The 15,440-nt window shown below is 38.7% G+C and overlaps 1 long non-coding RNA gene across 1 annotated transcript; it reads right to left on the bottom strand.

Annotated features, from left to right (window-relative positions):
• Window positions 1-8,156: 8,156 nt before the first annotated feature.
• Window positions 8,157-12,046, bottom strand: LOC126750229 (uncharacterized). The gene is made up of 2 exons (XR_007665648.1): window positions 11,796-12,046; window positions 8,157-8,407 (listed from the first exon to the last, which is right to left on the bottom strand). It is a non-coding gene; the product is annotated as an uncharacterized LOC126750229 (long non-coding RNA).
• Between the last annotated feature and the right edge of the window lie 3,394 nt (window positions 12,047-15,440).

Here is a 15,440-nt window from a genome sequence, read left to right as displayed (position 1 = left end):
TTATAAAAATAATATCTATACCATGTTTCGGGCCTGTTTATAATATATGTTTAATTACTTAAACCAAGGTTATTTCAATCTTAATTATTTATCAAGTTATAAAGGCCAGACTGTAAAAAAATAGAGACGCTGCTCCAGTCACACTGAAATAAGGTGATCCCTCTGTTTTCGACGCACACCCTTAGTGACTATGTAATGAGCGAAATAAAATAAAAACAAAATAAGAGACACAATTTAACGTGAAAGGAAAAAAAATTACTCGACTTACCCTAGTAATAAATGAAGTAAAGGATGTTGATATAAGGAACACCCTAATCAGCTTTCATTAAATCGACAAAGACGTGATGCACTTCTGACGCACATATTGGAACGCTTTAAATACTGCTCCGTTTTTAAAAACAAAATTTCTTAAGGACCTTCGCAGCTTGTTTGACTGTTTTAATGAAAATACTGCAGCTCTGCATATTTTAGGCTTTCAAACTGACCAGTGGTGTTTTGTTTTATTCAATATGTTGCTTCAAAGGCTCGATAATCAAATCAGAACTACTTTTGAAATCGAGTATAGTAAGGTAGAATTACCCACTTACAAAAATTTAGTTGAATTTCTGCATAATCATTGTAAAGCCTGAGAATCTGTTCAGATTATGCCTTCCCCTCTATTCTGAAACTTTTGTCCCAAATATTCCTAGTAACAATCTTAACCCTTCAGCATTAGCTAGTTCTTCAAATAATATAGGTTCAAGAGTTTCTTCATTCCCTGAAAAATTGCAAAAGTGTCGCCTTTGCAATCAATCTACACATAATTTGTCGCAATGTTCTTTATTTCTTGCTAAATCCACGCCTGATCGTTTTGCTTATATTAAACAGAATAATGCCTGTATAAACTGCTTAAGGTTTACGCATATGTTAAAAAACTGTCCTTCGACATTTAACTGTAGCAACTGTCGATCTCGCCATCATACCTTGGTTCATTTTGCGCCAAATTCCAGACATAATAATTCAGTGCAATCCAATGTTCCCAGACCTTCTACTTTAATAATTCATGAGATTCTCCGATTTCATATCAACTCGGTAATATTTCGCAATCACACTCGAACCAACAATTGTCAAATCAATCTGAAGAAGTGACACATGGTAACTGCGCATGTGCCTGTCTAAAATCTGTTATACCTAAAAGCACAGTACTTCTATCTACCACTTATGTGGACGTTATCGACGTACGAGGAAACATTCAAAAGGTTCGCGTACTCCTAGATTCGGTTAGTCAAACTAATTTCATAACAGAGTCTTGCCTAAATCGATTGGGCCTTCCAAAAAAGAACTACGTTATCCCTATTGTGGGAATTAGTCAATCAGCGGGTACTACTAGTGGGATTTCCAGTTGTACAATTAAACCTGTTGATGCGTCATCACCATTGTTTACATTGTGGTTTTTGTCTTACCAAAGATTTGCTCAGATATACCCTCTTTTAAGATTATGTCTCCACATTGGAACGATATTTCAACTTTGAAGCTTGGTGATAGAGATTTTAATATTCCTGCTCCAGTCGATATGTTACTTGGAGCAGATCTGTTTTCGCAAGTATTGAAGTCAGGTCGAATTCCTGGAGCCAGTGGTAGCCCTACAGCCATTGAGACTGAATTTGGATGGGTACTTCTCGGAAAAATCTCCAATTTTCCTCAATCATTTCAAGTAGAATCTTATGTTTCTTTAGCGAAACCATCCCTTCATCAGACTCTTAATAAGTTCTGGGAATTGGAATCAGTTCCGGTAAAAATATATAGCTCTCCCGATGATAAGAGAGCTGAAAAGATATACCAAGACACTGTCTCTAGAGACAAGTCAGGTCGATTTATTGTATCTCTTCCTTTTCGCAACTCAGAGCCCGATCTAGGTGATACCTATTCTATGGCGAAACGATGCTTTCATTCTCTTGAAAATCGCCTTTTAAGAAACCCCGATTTGTATCGTCAATATTCGGATTTTATGAGACAATATGTTGATAATGGTCATATGAGTTTAGTTTCGCAAGACGAAAAAACTCTAATTTTCTCGCATATCTCCCTCACCATTGTGTGTTTAAGCCCGAAAAATCTACTACAAAACTTCGAGTCGTTTTCAATGCGTCAGCTTAAGGATCGAAGGGTATAAGTTTGAATGAAAGTCTTCTTCCCGGTCCTAAACTTCAACCCGATATCAATAGAATAACTCTTAAAATTTCGCTTTTATGCTGTGGTATTTTCGGCTGATATAAAACAAATGTATTTACAAATTCTATTGACTCCTAAGGATAGAGATTTTCAACGGTTGCTTTGGCGTTTTGATTCCCCAGGCCCTCTTCAGGAATATCGCTTGAACACCGTTACTTTTGGCGTAAGTTCCAGTTTATTTTTGGCCATACGTACTGTTCAAGAGCTAGCTTGTCAGGAGTCTCATAGATATCCAAATGCCTGTGAAATTTTACGCAAACAAATATTTATCGACGACATCTGTGCCGGGGCTTGCTCTATACATGAGGCTGTTTCTCTTCAGAAGGATCTTATTGGAATTTTGAAGTCAGGAGGATTCGAATTAAGAAAATGGGCGAGCAATTGCTCCACCCTCTTGAAGTCCTTTTCGCAAGAGGAATGTCAGATTCCCAAAACCTTTGACAAAGAAAATTCTTCACCCATAAAGGTTCTTGGCCTCCAATGGAACCCTTCAACTGATACTTTTTCATATACATGTCAACCATCCGACAAAAGTTGCACCAAAAGACACATTTTGTCAGAGATTGCCAGAATTTTCGACCCCTTGGGTTTTCTTTCTCCGGTTATTCCGGTTTTCGCTAAGTGTTTGATGCAAAAGCTATGGTTGTTTAATTCAGGGTGGGATGATATCCCTGATTCTTGTATCATCAATTCTTGGATGCGATTCAAGCTGGAGTTACCTGCTATATCAAAAATTGTCTTGCCCAGACAGATTTTCTCTCAAAATAGTGTATGTTGTGAAAGTCATGGATTTTCTGATGCCTCTGAAGCGGGATATGCCGCTGCTGTGTATCTGCACACCGAGTTATGTAATAATAAAATTGAAACATTCCTAATAACTGGAAAATCGCGAGTCGCACCTTTTAAATCACAAAGCCTACCTCGATTGGAGCTTTTAGGAGCTACTCTTCTATCAGATCTTCTCGCTTTCGTAATAAGAACTTACTCATCTTTAACTTCGATAAATGCTATTTTGGCATATACCGATTCCGCCGTAGTCCTCGCCTGGGTTTAGAGTTCTCCTCATCGTTGGAAGACTTTTGTCGCCAATCGCGTAGGCCATATTCAAGAAAATATCCCTAATGTTTCGTCGTTTCACGTTTCATCAGATGACAATCCTGTAGATTGCGCAAGTAGAGGCTTAACGCCAAATAATTTAGTTAATCATCCATTGTGGTTTAGTGGTCCCACATCGTTTAAACTACCCAAATCGGACTGGAAATTAAATTCAAATTTTGCCAAGTCTCTTGATATTACCCAACAGATGTCTTGCGAGGAAAAACCCCTTGTTCTCTCAGTTGTAATCGAAGCCAATATTTTAGACGTACTTCTAGAAAAAAAATCAAATTTACTTCAAATTCAGCGTATAATAGGCTATTGCAGCCGATTTATTTTCAATTGTCGCAATAAATCGATTCGAATTTGTGCCTCTAAACTATCATCTGACGAAATGCAAGACGCTCTACTTACTTTATTAAAAAGATGTCAGGAGTCTTCTTTCGATCAATTAATATACGAATATATACGACAATAAACTTTTACTAAAGCCATATCGCAAACTTGCCCCTTTTTTAGACCAAAAATGTTATCTCAGGGTGGGCGGACGTTTACGTCATGCCAATGTCCCGTTTGAGACAAAGTATCCTCTTCTACTTCCCGGCACTCATCGACTTACTGACCTTTTGATTGAAAATATTCATAAAGAACATTTTCTCCCTGGATTTAATACTGTTTTGTATTTACTTCGTCAACAGTATTGGATACTTTCAGCTCGCAGGGCCATCCAGTCTGTTTTATCAAAATGCATTCGCTGCTTTCGCCTTAAACCAAAATCGTATACCCCCTATATGGGAGATCTACCCTATTTTCGTATTTCACAATACAGCGATTGCAGTACCAGTTTTATTGGTGCTAATACCCAATTGCAGGTACTTGTCCAAACAAGCATCTGAGCAATTAAAAATCACTTGGCATTTTAATCCCCCCGCTGCACCTCATTTTAATGGACTGAGTGAAGCTGCAGTAAAATCTGTAAAGTATCATTTGTTCCGTGTTATTGGAGATCAAATCTTAACCTATGAGGACTTAAATACTTTGCTTATACAAATCGAATCGCTCTTAAATTCTCGTCCGCTTTGTCCTCAAAGTTCAGACCCCAACGATCTGGTTTCATTGACCCCCGGTCATTTTCTGACCTTAAAACCCCTTACTACTTGTCCCAGTCCAGACATGTCTTCTCTTGAACCGTCTCTCTAGATGGCAGCTAATTCAGCGTATGAATACCGATTTCTGGGTTCGGTGAAAGGAGGAGTATTTGCATACATTACTAAGTGGGTCCAAAAACCAAGTGAAATTAAAATAAATGCTTTGGTTCTCATAAAAAATGAAACCAAGAATCCAATGAATTGGTTACTTGGTAGAATTGTAGAAGTACATCCCGGTTATGATGGCCATATACGAGTAGTTACGGTGCGAACACAGAACGGATTGTTCAAACGGCCCATCGTAGTAAAGTTGTGTCCCTTGCCGATAGATTAGCTTCATATATTCATACATTTAAATACCACTTTTGGTTTATAGTTTTAGGTTTAGAAATTAGTATCAAAATTGTTAATTTGGGATTTTTTTTCCCTCTCTATTTAATTTTTTTGTACTACTTGGGTAGAAAATGGTGAAATGTTAAAATGGTAAATAAATGATTAATTTTCGCAATTTTTGTTTTAACTATTTAAAATTTTTTATAATATAAAGAAAAACGTCCGTTTTGGTGGGCGGAAAATGTCGCTGCAACAATTATTTCCCGCGTCTAAAGTTAAATTTTTATATTTATACATTGGCAATACTTGGTTGGCATCTGGATGCACAGACGACTTAGCAGTCTTGCGATTGAAGCGCCACCAGTCGTCTCTCTCTCCAAGCATATTAAAAAAGTAATTCTCAAAAAGGTTCTTCGCAAGTTCTTTTTCGCAAAAGTCTACATTGTTTTTAAGAAAATCTAATCTAAGTGAATGCTTTGAAACAAGCAGAATCCAGTCAAGTTCTCCAGAGGAAATCAGGGATCCCTGCGACACTCACATCCAGAAATTCCAAAGGTAAGGTGCCATTCATCATTTTTATTGCCAAAGTATACACTTTTCGCGTCGAATCTCACCAAAAAAATTTGTCTTTTATTTATTATTATTATTACTTATTATTTATTATTACTACTTACTTATCTTCTGTGTTGCAAACCACACGTACGGTTTTTTGGTGCGTTTTTTTCTGTGCAGTGTTGAAAATTTTTCATTTATTATGGAAACCAGGGAATTCAACATAGAAAAATTAATTACTGAGGTTCAATTGAGGCCAGCGATTTGGGATATGCGTGATGATAATTATTCAAACAGAATAAAAAAAAACAGGCATGGGAAGAAGTTACTACAGAATTTCTAAGCGCATGTACATATTATATGCTATAAGTAGGTACGTTTATTTTAATAATAATGATATAATATACATATAGTTTATATTGATTCGTTTTGCCACTCTAGTGGATAAATATTAACAAAATAATTTGCAAATTTATCTCGGCCATTTAATGCTCTTGGATTCCCTTTGCTAAATGAATCAACTGTCAAATTGTCATGCGATTTCCATCCACTTTTCGGCATTTAAAACTGGAAAAGCCATTTGCCTAACATGCGCACATAGTGCTTTACAAACTTCTTGAACAATCAAACTTGCTGTAGATTTTCCAATTCTAAATGCATAGAGCAAATCCACAAATGAACAACCAGTTGCTAGGTACCTGAAAAAACATAAAATTTCGTTAATTTTTTAGGTCCTATGCTACAAAAAAAATGGAAAAATGTCAGGGACAGATATTCCAAACACCTTTCCGAAAGTAAAGGCAAATCTGGGCAAGGCCGGAAAGGAAAAACCCCATATATGTTTGCCCAACAGCTCTCATTTTTGTCGGATGTGGTCCAAAGAAGGGCAACAGAGAGTTCGCTCGATGCAACACATGAATTGGCAGCCACAGATGATAAGACTGCAGCCACGCCTCAGGAAGGTACAGATGAAGATGCATCGATAGAGCCACCAGATCAACCAAATACAACCAAGCGGGAATCCCGAAAAAGGCAGCAGCAACAGCATTATGGTGAAGAGCGCATTAAGAAGAAAAAAAATGATTCGGTAGAAACAGTTTTGTGTGAAGCTCTTCAAACACACACCGATATTCAAAAAGGAAAACTGATGAAAGAAAAAGAAAGTGTGGATGATGACAAGCATTTTTTGTTGTCATTGTTGCCATTTTTTAAAAAAATTCCAGTTGATAACAAGTTGTTGGTCAGAATGGAATTGATGGCTTTATTAAATAGGCATATTTGTCCACCTCCACACCAACATCATGCTACTACATTCTCCGAACCACCTAGTCACTTCCAACCCCACGTTGAACCACCATCATGGTATACACATTCATTGCCTCCACAGAATTCACTACCACAACAACATCAACCAACTTCAACACCACACCTTCAGAATCAGCCAGGGCCTTCTGGGCTACAACGAGTTGCGCCACCCGAATCCCAATTCTCACCATATTCTCTTGATGGTTCAGAGCATATGAGTTTATAGCATAAGTTTAATTTAGTTTTTTTTTGTTTGTTTTTGTTTGTGTTTAAATATATTATATCTATATCTAGTTCATTTTTAGGCGTTTTTTTAAGACTTCCATTGAGTTAATACTATTTCGAGTAGATGTGGAGTAGGTAACTAAATCCTCATTAGGCAGGCAAACGGGGTGTAACCAATAATTTAATAAAGACAAAAATTGTAGAAATAGGTATAAATTCATCACCTACCTTAAAGTTATCAAAAGCTTTTCTTGCACTGATATGCTATCTCTCATAATGGTATTAGCTTTTGTACATGGCTCTTGTATCAATAAAAGTAACTCCTGGTATGATTCCTTTGACATTCTGGTGAAATTTAAAAAAATTTCCGGATCTTCACAAATCTCCTTATAGATGGTATTGAAATATCCCTTCTTGTTTCTTTCCATAACTATGGGATGTATCCATAGCTTACGTTTCGTTCTATTTTTTTTTTTGGTTTTTTGCGTAATGCCAGTGCCGATGCCGCCAACAAAAATAAAAAATCATCTTCACTGTCGGAGTCCATTTTGCTCACGATAAATAAAAAACTGTAAACTGTACGCAAAGCTTGGCAACATCAAACTGATCTTGTAATTTTTCGTGCCGTTCGTAGTTGCAAAAGCCGTCGCGTGTGTTTTAAGTCGAGCGGCGGTCCACCGGCCGCCGTCGCGGCGCAAACCGCTTGCAAACCGCCTCGTGTGTTTTTATTCTTAATAGGAACCACCTTTTCGCGACAAAATGCTATATTGATGTCAGCTTATTTTCTTCCCATTTGTATATAGCAAAATCTCAAAAATAAAATTAAAACATTTAAACCAAAATAATAAACATTTATCTAATAAAGTAATCTATTTATAGAGCCTAGCATTGTACAGCGGCGCAGCTGGCACGCGCCTGTTTCCGTTCAGAATTGAAATTTTGTGCGCACCGTGTGCAAACCCAGACACACCGTAATTACGTGTTGTGATTAGTGTGTTGGAATGTCATTAACGTCATTTGTCAAGAAATGTTTATACCTATTTATTATAAATTCCTTAAATTAATTTTATGGGGCTTATAGATTAAATTTCACGCTGTTTCCTTTATAAAATTTGTTTCCCTTGCAGAAAAAAAATGAGTAAAAGTAAAAATATAATATTGTGCTAATAAAACTAAAACATAAATATACTACTACATAGTTTGCTTATATTGATTAAAAAATATATAATCTCTGACTATAGGTTTCTCATTTTCGTCAATTACCAATTCATAAGTTAGTAATAATAGTTTTCTGTTTCTTCCATAATTTTAATTCAAAATTATTTTTTTTACGGAAAATTGTAATATTTTATGAAAAAGGAAACAAAGTAAGTAAATTAAACATGAATCTAGGTTATGTTGCGTTTTCTTTTGTCCTTCCTTCCGAGGAGATTAAATCGCTACTCCACAAAATAACCTACGGATAGTACGGACAGTTGGTGTAGGTTCATATTTTGTTCGCTACTCCTTGCTTCCTGGCTCTTTACTCATCACGACTCCTTAGAGTTTAGAGGGGTTTTGAGTGAAGGCGTGAGGATTACGCGAGATCCACTATGAGTCTCGTGCGGGTGGCCGCTTTTATGCTACACTGTGGAGATGGAATTAACAACAACCCTGAACATCAGACTCGGGTTTTTATTCACTTCTTTACAACTTTTTTGACTAAAACTAAATTAACAAAAACAAAGAGAATTTCTCGAAATAAACCAAACGTGACCGACTGACTTGCACCTTTTTTGACAATCTTGACCATTGACGTCTACGTGACACCGGCAAGGAGAAGAGACGGCAAGACGGCTAGAACTCGGGTCGCGGAACAAGTACTTGCTTGCGTTGGCGACGACTTGGTAGGGTGGCGCTGCTAGGCAGTGGCGCCACAGCCACTCCCCCTCTGGAGGTTGGCCTGTCTGAAGGCAACCCAGGAACTGGATTCTCTGGTGCTGGTGGAGGATCCTGGGCTTCTGGCTCAGGCAGTTCGAAATGAACTGTGCGTTTAGGTTTCACTGTGTGCTGTGGCTGAGGTCCAGGGTTGTCGTCAGCGATATAGCCTGATACCAGTAAAGATGTGGAGACGGTGGCAGGTTTTCTGTCGACGTCAATGATGTAACGATGATCGTCGAGCCTCCTGAGGACTCGGTGTGGACCAGTGTAAGGTGGTGTGAGAGGTGGCTTGACTGCAGCCACAAGTTTGAAGACGTGTGAACAGGTGCCTAGGTCTTCTTGCCTGAAAACTTTGGGCTTGGTGTGGTGAGAAGTTGGTCTTGGCTGCACAGCTTGGAAGTGACTTCGCAGGTTATCCACGAACGACGTTGTGGCAATGGGTTGGTTGTTAGAGACGAAAAATGACCCTGGAAATCTTATGCAGGTTCCCAGCAAGAGCTCTGAAGGTGATGCCTTAATGTCCTCCTTGTATGCTGTCCTGAGGCCCAAGAGCACGATTGGAAGCATATCAGTCCAAGGTGTGTACTGGTGGCACATTAATGCGGCTTTTAGTGTGCGGTGCCAGCGCTCGACCATGCCATTTCCTTGTGGATGATACGGCGTTGTTCGGATCCGTTCAGCACCCATTAGCTTTGCCATGGAGGTAAAAAGTGCTGACTCGAATTGCATTCCTTGGTCGGTGGTAATTGTTTGCGGTGGGCCAAAGAGAGCGATCCAGCCTGAGAATAATACTGCTGCAACGGTTTCCGCTCTCATGTGTTTGAGTGGGATTGCCTGCGGCCACCTGGTAAACCTGTCAATTATTGTCAGACAATACCTGTACTCATTCACCAGTGGCATTATAATGAGATCCAGATGTATATGGTTGAAACGCGCCTCTGGCACTTCAATGTGGTTTAGCAGGATTCGAGTGTGCCTGTGGATCTTCGCTCGTTGGCACGGAATGCATTCACGTGCCCACTGCAGTGCGTCATTTCTGATGCCAGGCCACACGTAGTTCTCTTTGTGCTGCCTGCATGTTTCTCGGCCGCTTGGATGAGATGGACCATGTATGACTTCGAAGGTATCCCGACGAAGCGATGATGGTAGCTAGGGACAAACTGTGCCTGTAGAAACGTCGCAAAGGATACGAACTCCTTCGATTTGCAATGGTTGGAGCTTGAGCGATAAATCTCCCGTTTGTAACAGATCTGCTTCGGGCTCGGTCTGAGGCTCGCTGATGGTTTTTGCGTCGAGCCTAGTGGGCATGGTGATCTCACAGATGCGCGAAAGTGCATCGGCGACGACATTTTCTTTGCCTGGGATATGTACAATATTTGTGCTGAACTGGCCTATGTGGTCAAGTGGCTGCATTTAGCGTGGTAAAGCCTTTTCTGGACGCTGCTGGAAAGCTTTGCCTAATAGCTTGTGATCTGTGCGAATGCGAAAATCTCTTCCTTCCACGATATGCGGGAAATGCTTGAGAGTACAGAAGATCGCAAGCAATTCTCGATCATATGGGCTGTACTTTTGCTCAGTCGGAGACAGCTTACTGGAGCCTCGAAGTTGATCGTTGAGGAGAGCCTGCGAATGTGCTGCGTGAGGCATGTGAGCTCTGAAGTAGTTGACAGCACCAAGGTAGCGTTTTAGGTCCCACAGGGTCTCTGGTCTGGGGTAAGCCAGGATGGCTTCAACTTTTTCTGCTGGTGGCTTGAACCCTCGAGCGTTGACTGTGAAGCCCAAGAAGTTGATTTCTTCCTGCGCGAAGACGCACTTGTCCCAGTTGATGCGCAGTTTGTTGGTTAGGAGGATGTCTAACACAACATGTAGGTGCTCCATGTGCTCCTGCATGTTGGTTGATGAGATCAGAAGGTCATCGAGATAGATGGTGGCAAAGTCCAAGTGCCCCAGGATACTGTGCATGTACCTCATAAAAGTTTGGGTTGCATTTTTGAGACCCAGAGGCATCCCTAAGAACTCAAAGAGTTCAAATGGCGTAGTCACAGCAGTTTTTGGGATGTATTCTTCTGCTACAGGGATCTGAAAATACGCACGTTTTAAGTCAATAGCGGTGAATATTTTTTTACCATATAGTTGGAGGAGTTAGTTATTGATCCTTGGTATGGAGTATCGATCTGGCACAGTTTGTGCATTTAAATTGCGGTAATCCCCTGTTGGTCTTAACTTTCCTGACTTAGATGAAGCCATATGCAGAGGACTTGCATAGGGACTGCTGGATGGCCTGCAGGCGCCTAGTTGTTGTAGGGCGCTGAATTCGGCTTTGGCGGCTTTCAGTTTTTCACCGAGAAGTTGTCGGGGTCTGGAGAAAACTGGGGGACCGGTTGTCACTATGTGATGTTTAACCAATGCAGTTGGTCCGGTGATAAGACCATTATTGGCGACGAATCGCTTGAAGTAGTCTCCAACCAGTGATTTGGCTTCTTTCTGTTCACCTTCTGTCAGTGACTGAATTGGTGAGAGCGCTGAGATTGAATGAATGAGAACTTGCTTGACTTCTCCAGGAGTTGAGCAAAGCGTAGTTTCGTCAATGAGTCGCTTCCGTTTAAGATCAGGGAGTAGGCCGTAGAAAAAGAGAAAGTCAGCACCTAAAATTGGCATTTTTACCTCGGCAAGAATGAAGGACCAGGCAAATGAGCGTCGAAGACCAAGGGCTGGCCTGGAGCCTGTTGTTGCATAAGCTGCTGAATTTGTTGTTGCAGCTGTTCTTGTTGGGCTTCCAGATTGGCATATTGGTCAAGCTGTTGCTGGTCAAAGCCTCCACTTGCGGAGCTATTGTTTTCTTGCATAATGTCGTTGGTGCGCGGTGCAAGGTCAAACGAATAAAATTTTGGTTTTTTGCACTCACCAATTAGGAATTAGGATCCCGATTTTCACACACGCATTGAGCTTTTAAGTTCTAGCACGAAAAACGTTAACACTCTCTTTTGAGAAAGACGGGGTCACCACTTTAGAGTTTAGAGGGGTTTTGAGTGAAGGCGTGAGGATTACGCGACTTGCGTCGTGTTAAGTGCACTCCGCCCGAGATCCACTATGAGTCTCGCGCGGGTGGCCGCTTTTGTGTTACACTGTGGAGGTAGAATTAACAACAACCCTGAACATCAGATTCGGGTTTTTATTCACTTTTTTACAACTTTGCTGACTAAAACTAAATTAATAAAAACAGAGAGAATTTCTCGAAATAAACCAAACGTGACCGACTGACTTGAACCTTTTTTGACAATCTTGACCACTGACGTCTACGTGACATCGGCAAGGAGAAGAGACGGCAAGACGGCTAGACTATCTATTGGAACATATTAATTGAATTAATGGAAAATCACAAAAACTTGTTGTGTTCATCCACTTTTTGTTTTAATATGGCAACCTATAACACCAGGGAAATAGGATCTCTCTATAAATGCTAATTTATTAATTTCTCTAATCTCTTATATTTAAAAAATTAATGAATCGGTCAGCAAGTTGATGTCAATAATTTCAGTAATTTTATGGATCCAACGACTTGCAGTAGTTTCGCTAATTTCAAATCTTGTCCAATGCTTCTTTGGTAACAATCTGTGGCATAAAATCTTGACATACAAGAACTGCCCATTCAATGGTAACTCTACTTCCTCGGCCTCTATTATTAACAGAAGGTTGTGGAAAATAAGGTCGAATTAAATCTATTAGTTGTTGTGTTTAAGAAAACTTCTTGATATACTAATGAAAACCTGGAATGACTATTGGTAAACAATAAATGACACAAATACGTTTAAAAAAGGATGCTGTCACATTATGCACGTATTAAAAAAGGAAGAAGCTATATCCCCAATAGACATACCCAAGCGTGTCGTCGACAAATCGTTAAAAACTAGACAATCCGCAAGACACTCACGACTGAAAATTTTATTTAGAATCAGTCATATCGAGTAATCGTGTCGAATCGTGATTTTAGAATCCCAGCCAAGATCTCCGACATAAGATTCCGATTTTCACCATACAAGCTTCATACGTCATGTGATGTTTTGCGGAAAGATTCATAAATTAAGCCATAATGCGCCAAATCACACGACCGTTGAAAGACACAGAAAATCCCCCTTTAGAAAAGAAAGTTAAATGGAAGGAGTGTGTCGGGTGTTTTAAGGTTGTCCGCTTGATCGAAAGATCGCACGCGGAACGTAATTTGGCGATATGTTACAGAATCTGTTTTGTTTCATTTATTCTCCGATAGATAGAGGCACTCTGTATTTTTTAACTTGGGTTGGTGTCGTCATACCAATCGTTCAGAAATAGTAACGTTAGACCGTCACCCAAAGAGCACTTGACAGTTACCACATGAATATCACACTCACACCGGGTGCGGAATTCCTGAACTCACCCCTGTGTTTGCAGGTGTGTCCTCTGACATGTCTTGCACTAATCCGGTGAAATTACGCGTTTAACTGGAGCACGGGATTCCTTAAATTATCACAAAAAATATATTTTTTTTCAAATAATGTAATTTTTGTTTTATATAATCGTTTTTTCAGATACTTTAGGGTAGTAAGACTGAGTTTAGTGACAAATATATTGGCATTTAAATACATAATTAAACACTGCTCAAATTTCTAAAAAGACCGTATTATGGTAGCGCCAGCGGGCGAGATCAATCAGAATCTTAAAGAGATGGTGGCTACTATATCAAGGCACTTAGGAGAGGCGGTGGTATCAGGTTCAATAAGGGTGTGACGGGGTAGCATATTTCAGAATCGGTATAATATGTAATATATATGTATATGAATGCAGCCATATTTTCTAATTATTATTTTTTTGTAGTACTGAACATAATTATTTCTTTTATTATTTCTGATATTCTTATACCGTGCCGTTGTTGTTACCGGTGGTGCGTCGCCGAGCGGAACACAGGAAAACCCATGTAAATTTTAAGGGGGTCAATTATTCGCTTCCCTGTACATTTTATAGAAAAAATGTAAGATAACTTTTTGAAGAGACCAATCTGGCAAACCCTTGTGCAAAGTTTCAAAAAATTTTAATAAGCAAGTCTTGAATTATTCAATTAAATGTAATTGCAAAATTAGCAAATTTCCGGTTCAGATAAAACCAAACGGGCACTAGTAAAATGAATACTGACGTGAGGAAAAGTGTCAATAAATCGGTGTCAGTCGATATTTGAAAACAAGTATGAATTATTTAATCGACGAAAAGATAGCCATAATTAAGTGGCATTATGCGGGAAACAGTTTTATAGCAGTATCTGAAATGTTTTCATTTTATTTCCCCACAAAGCCCATTCCGCCCATTTCAACTATTAAACGTATTGTCAATAAGTTCAAGTCCAAAGGTACCGTAATAAATAATGTTAAAGGTTCAACTCAGGATATCGAAAATAGAGCCGAAGAAAAAGAGAACAGAGATCTTAATATTCTACTGAGTGTGGAGGAAAACAAGATGGTTAGTACGAGGGTTCTTTGGCACGTGTACAAGTACACAAATATTATTCGTATAAATTCGAAAAACATCAAGAGCTGCAGGAAGGAGATGACGAACGAAGAATGGCATTTTGTTTTGAAATGATGGAAAAAGCAAATAATGATAGGAATTTTTTAAGAAATATTTGTTTTACCGATGAATGTATATTTACCTCCAACAATGAACCAAATTTTCAGAATTGCCGGTATTTTAGCCAAGAAAATGAACATCGCTTTGTTCATACTCGGACACCATATCATTGGACCCTTTTTTTACGGACTATAACCTAACAGCTGAAACCTATTTGGACTCAAAATTAAATTGGACCCGCCTTGGAAGAAGTTGTTCAGGAAGATCAAATAATCTGGTACCAAATGGTTACTCGGCCCATAATGCCCGTATGGTTAGAGAGTGCTTGGAAAATGCTTTTAACGGCAATATTATTGGTCCACGGTACCGGATACTTTTGCCAGCCAGATCATCTGATCTTTCACCGAATGACTTCTTTTTGTGGGGTCATTTAAAAAATGTCATTTATAAAAGTGTAAAATTTGAGAATCTAAACCAGTGACAAAACACTATTTCGTTAGAATGTAATAAAATTTCCCAATATCAACTTAGCGTTAGAAATGAATTTTATGATCGGTTAGGATATTGTTTAGCTGTTAATGAGGGTTATTTGAACATTTGATTAATTGATGTTTTTATGTAATTTTCTATTATTTTTAAAAAAGTTATTGTATTTTATTATATTTTTCCACACTTAGTAAAATATTAAGAGTTCTATTCTCTCTTTTTTCGGATCTATTTTCGATCTTCTGAGTTAAACATTTACAATTATTTATTGCCACATCTTTGGACAACGCCTTGGATTTTACTAAAAATAGGTTTAATGGTTGAAATGGACCAGGTGGGAAAATAAATTTAAAGTATTTCAGATACAGCTATTGGTTTAATTAAATTCTAAATATGATAAAATAATTTTTTTTAATAATCGATAATAATTATTGTTATTGGTTTAACTTCATCGTTATATTAAATAAAAGTTTAGATAAAAAAGTAATGTTAACGTGTCTTACTTTGACTGTATGATTGTGAGATTGATAAAACGAAAAAAAAACATTTGTTGTGTTCGTCTGTACGTCA

Source organism: Anthonomus grandis, chromosome 2, assembly GCF_022605725.1.
Source record: "Anthonomus grandis grandis chromosome 2, icAntGran1.3, whole genome shotgun sequence".
In the NCBI taxonomy this organism is placed as follows: Eukaryota; Metazoa; Arthropoda; class Insecta; order Coleoptera; family Curculionidae; genus Anthonomus; species Anthonomus grandis.
Note: the sequence above shows the minus strand (reverse complement) of the source record. Positions and strands in the feature narration are given on the sequence as shown.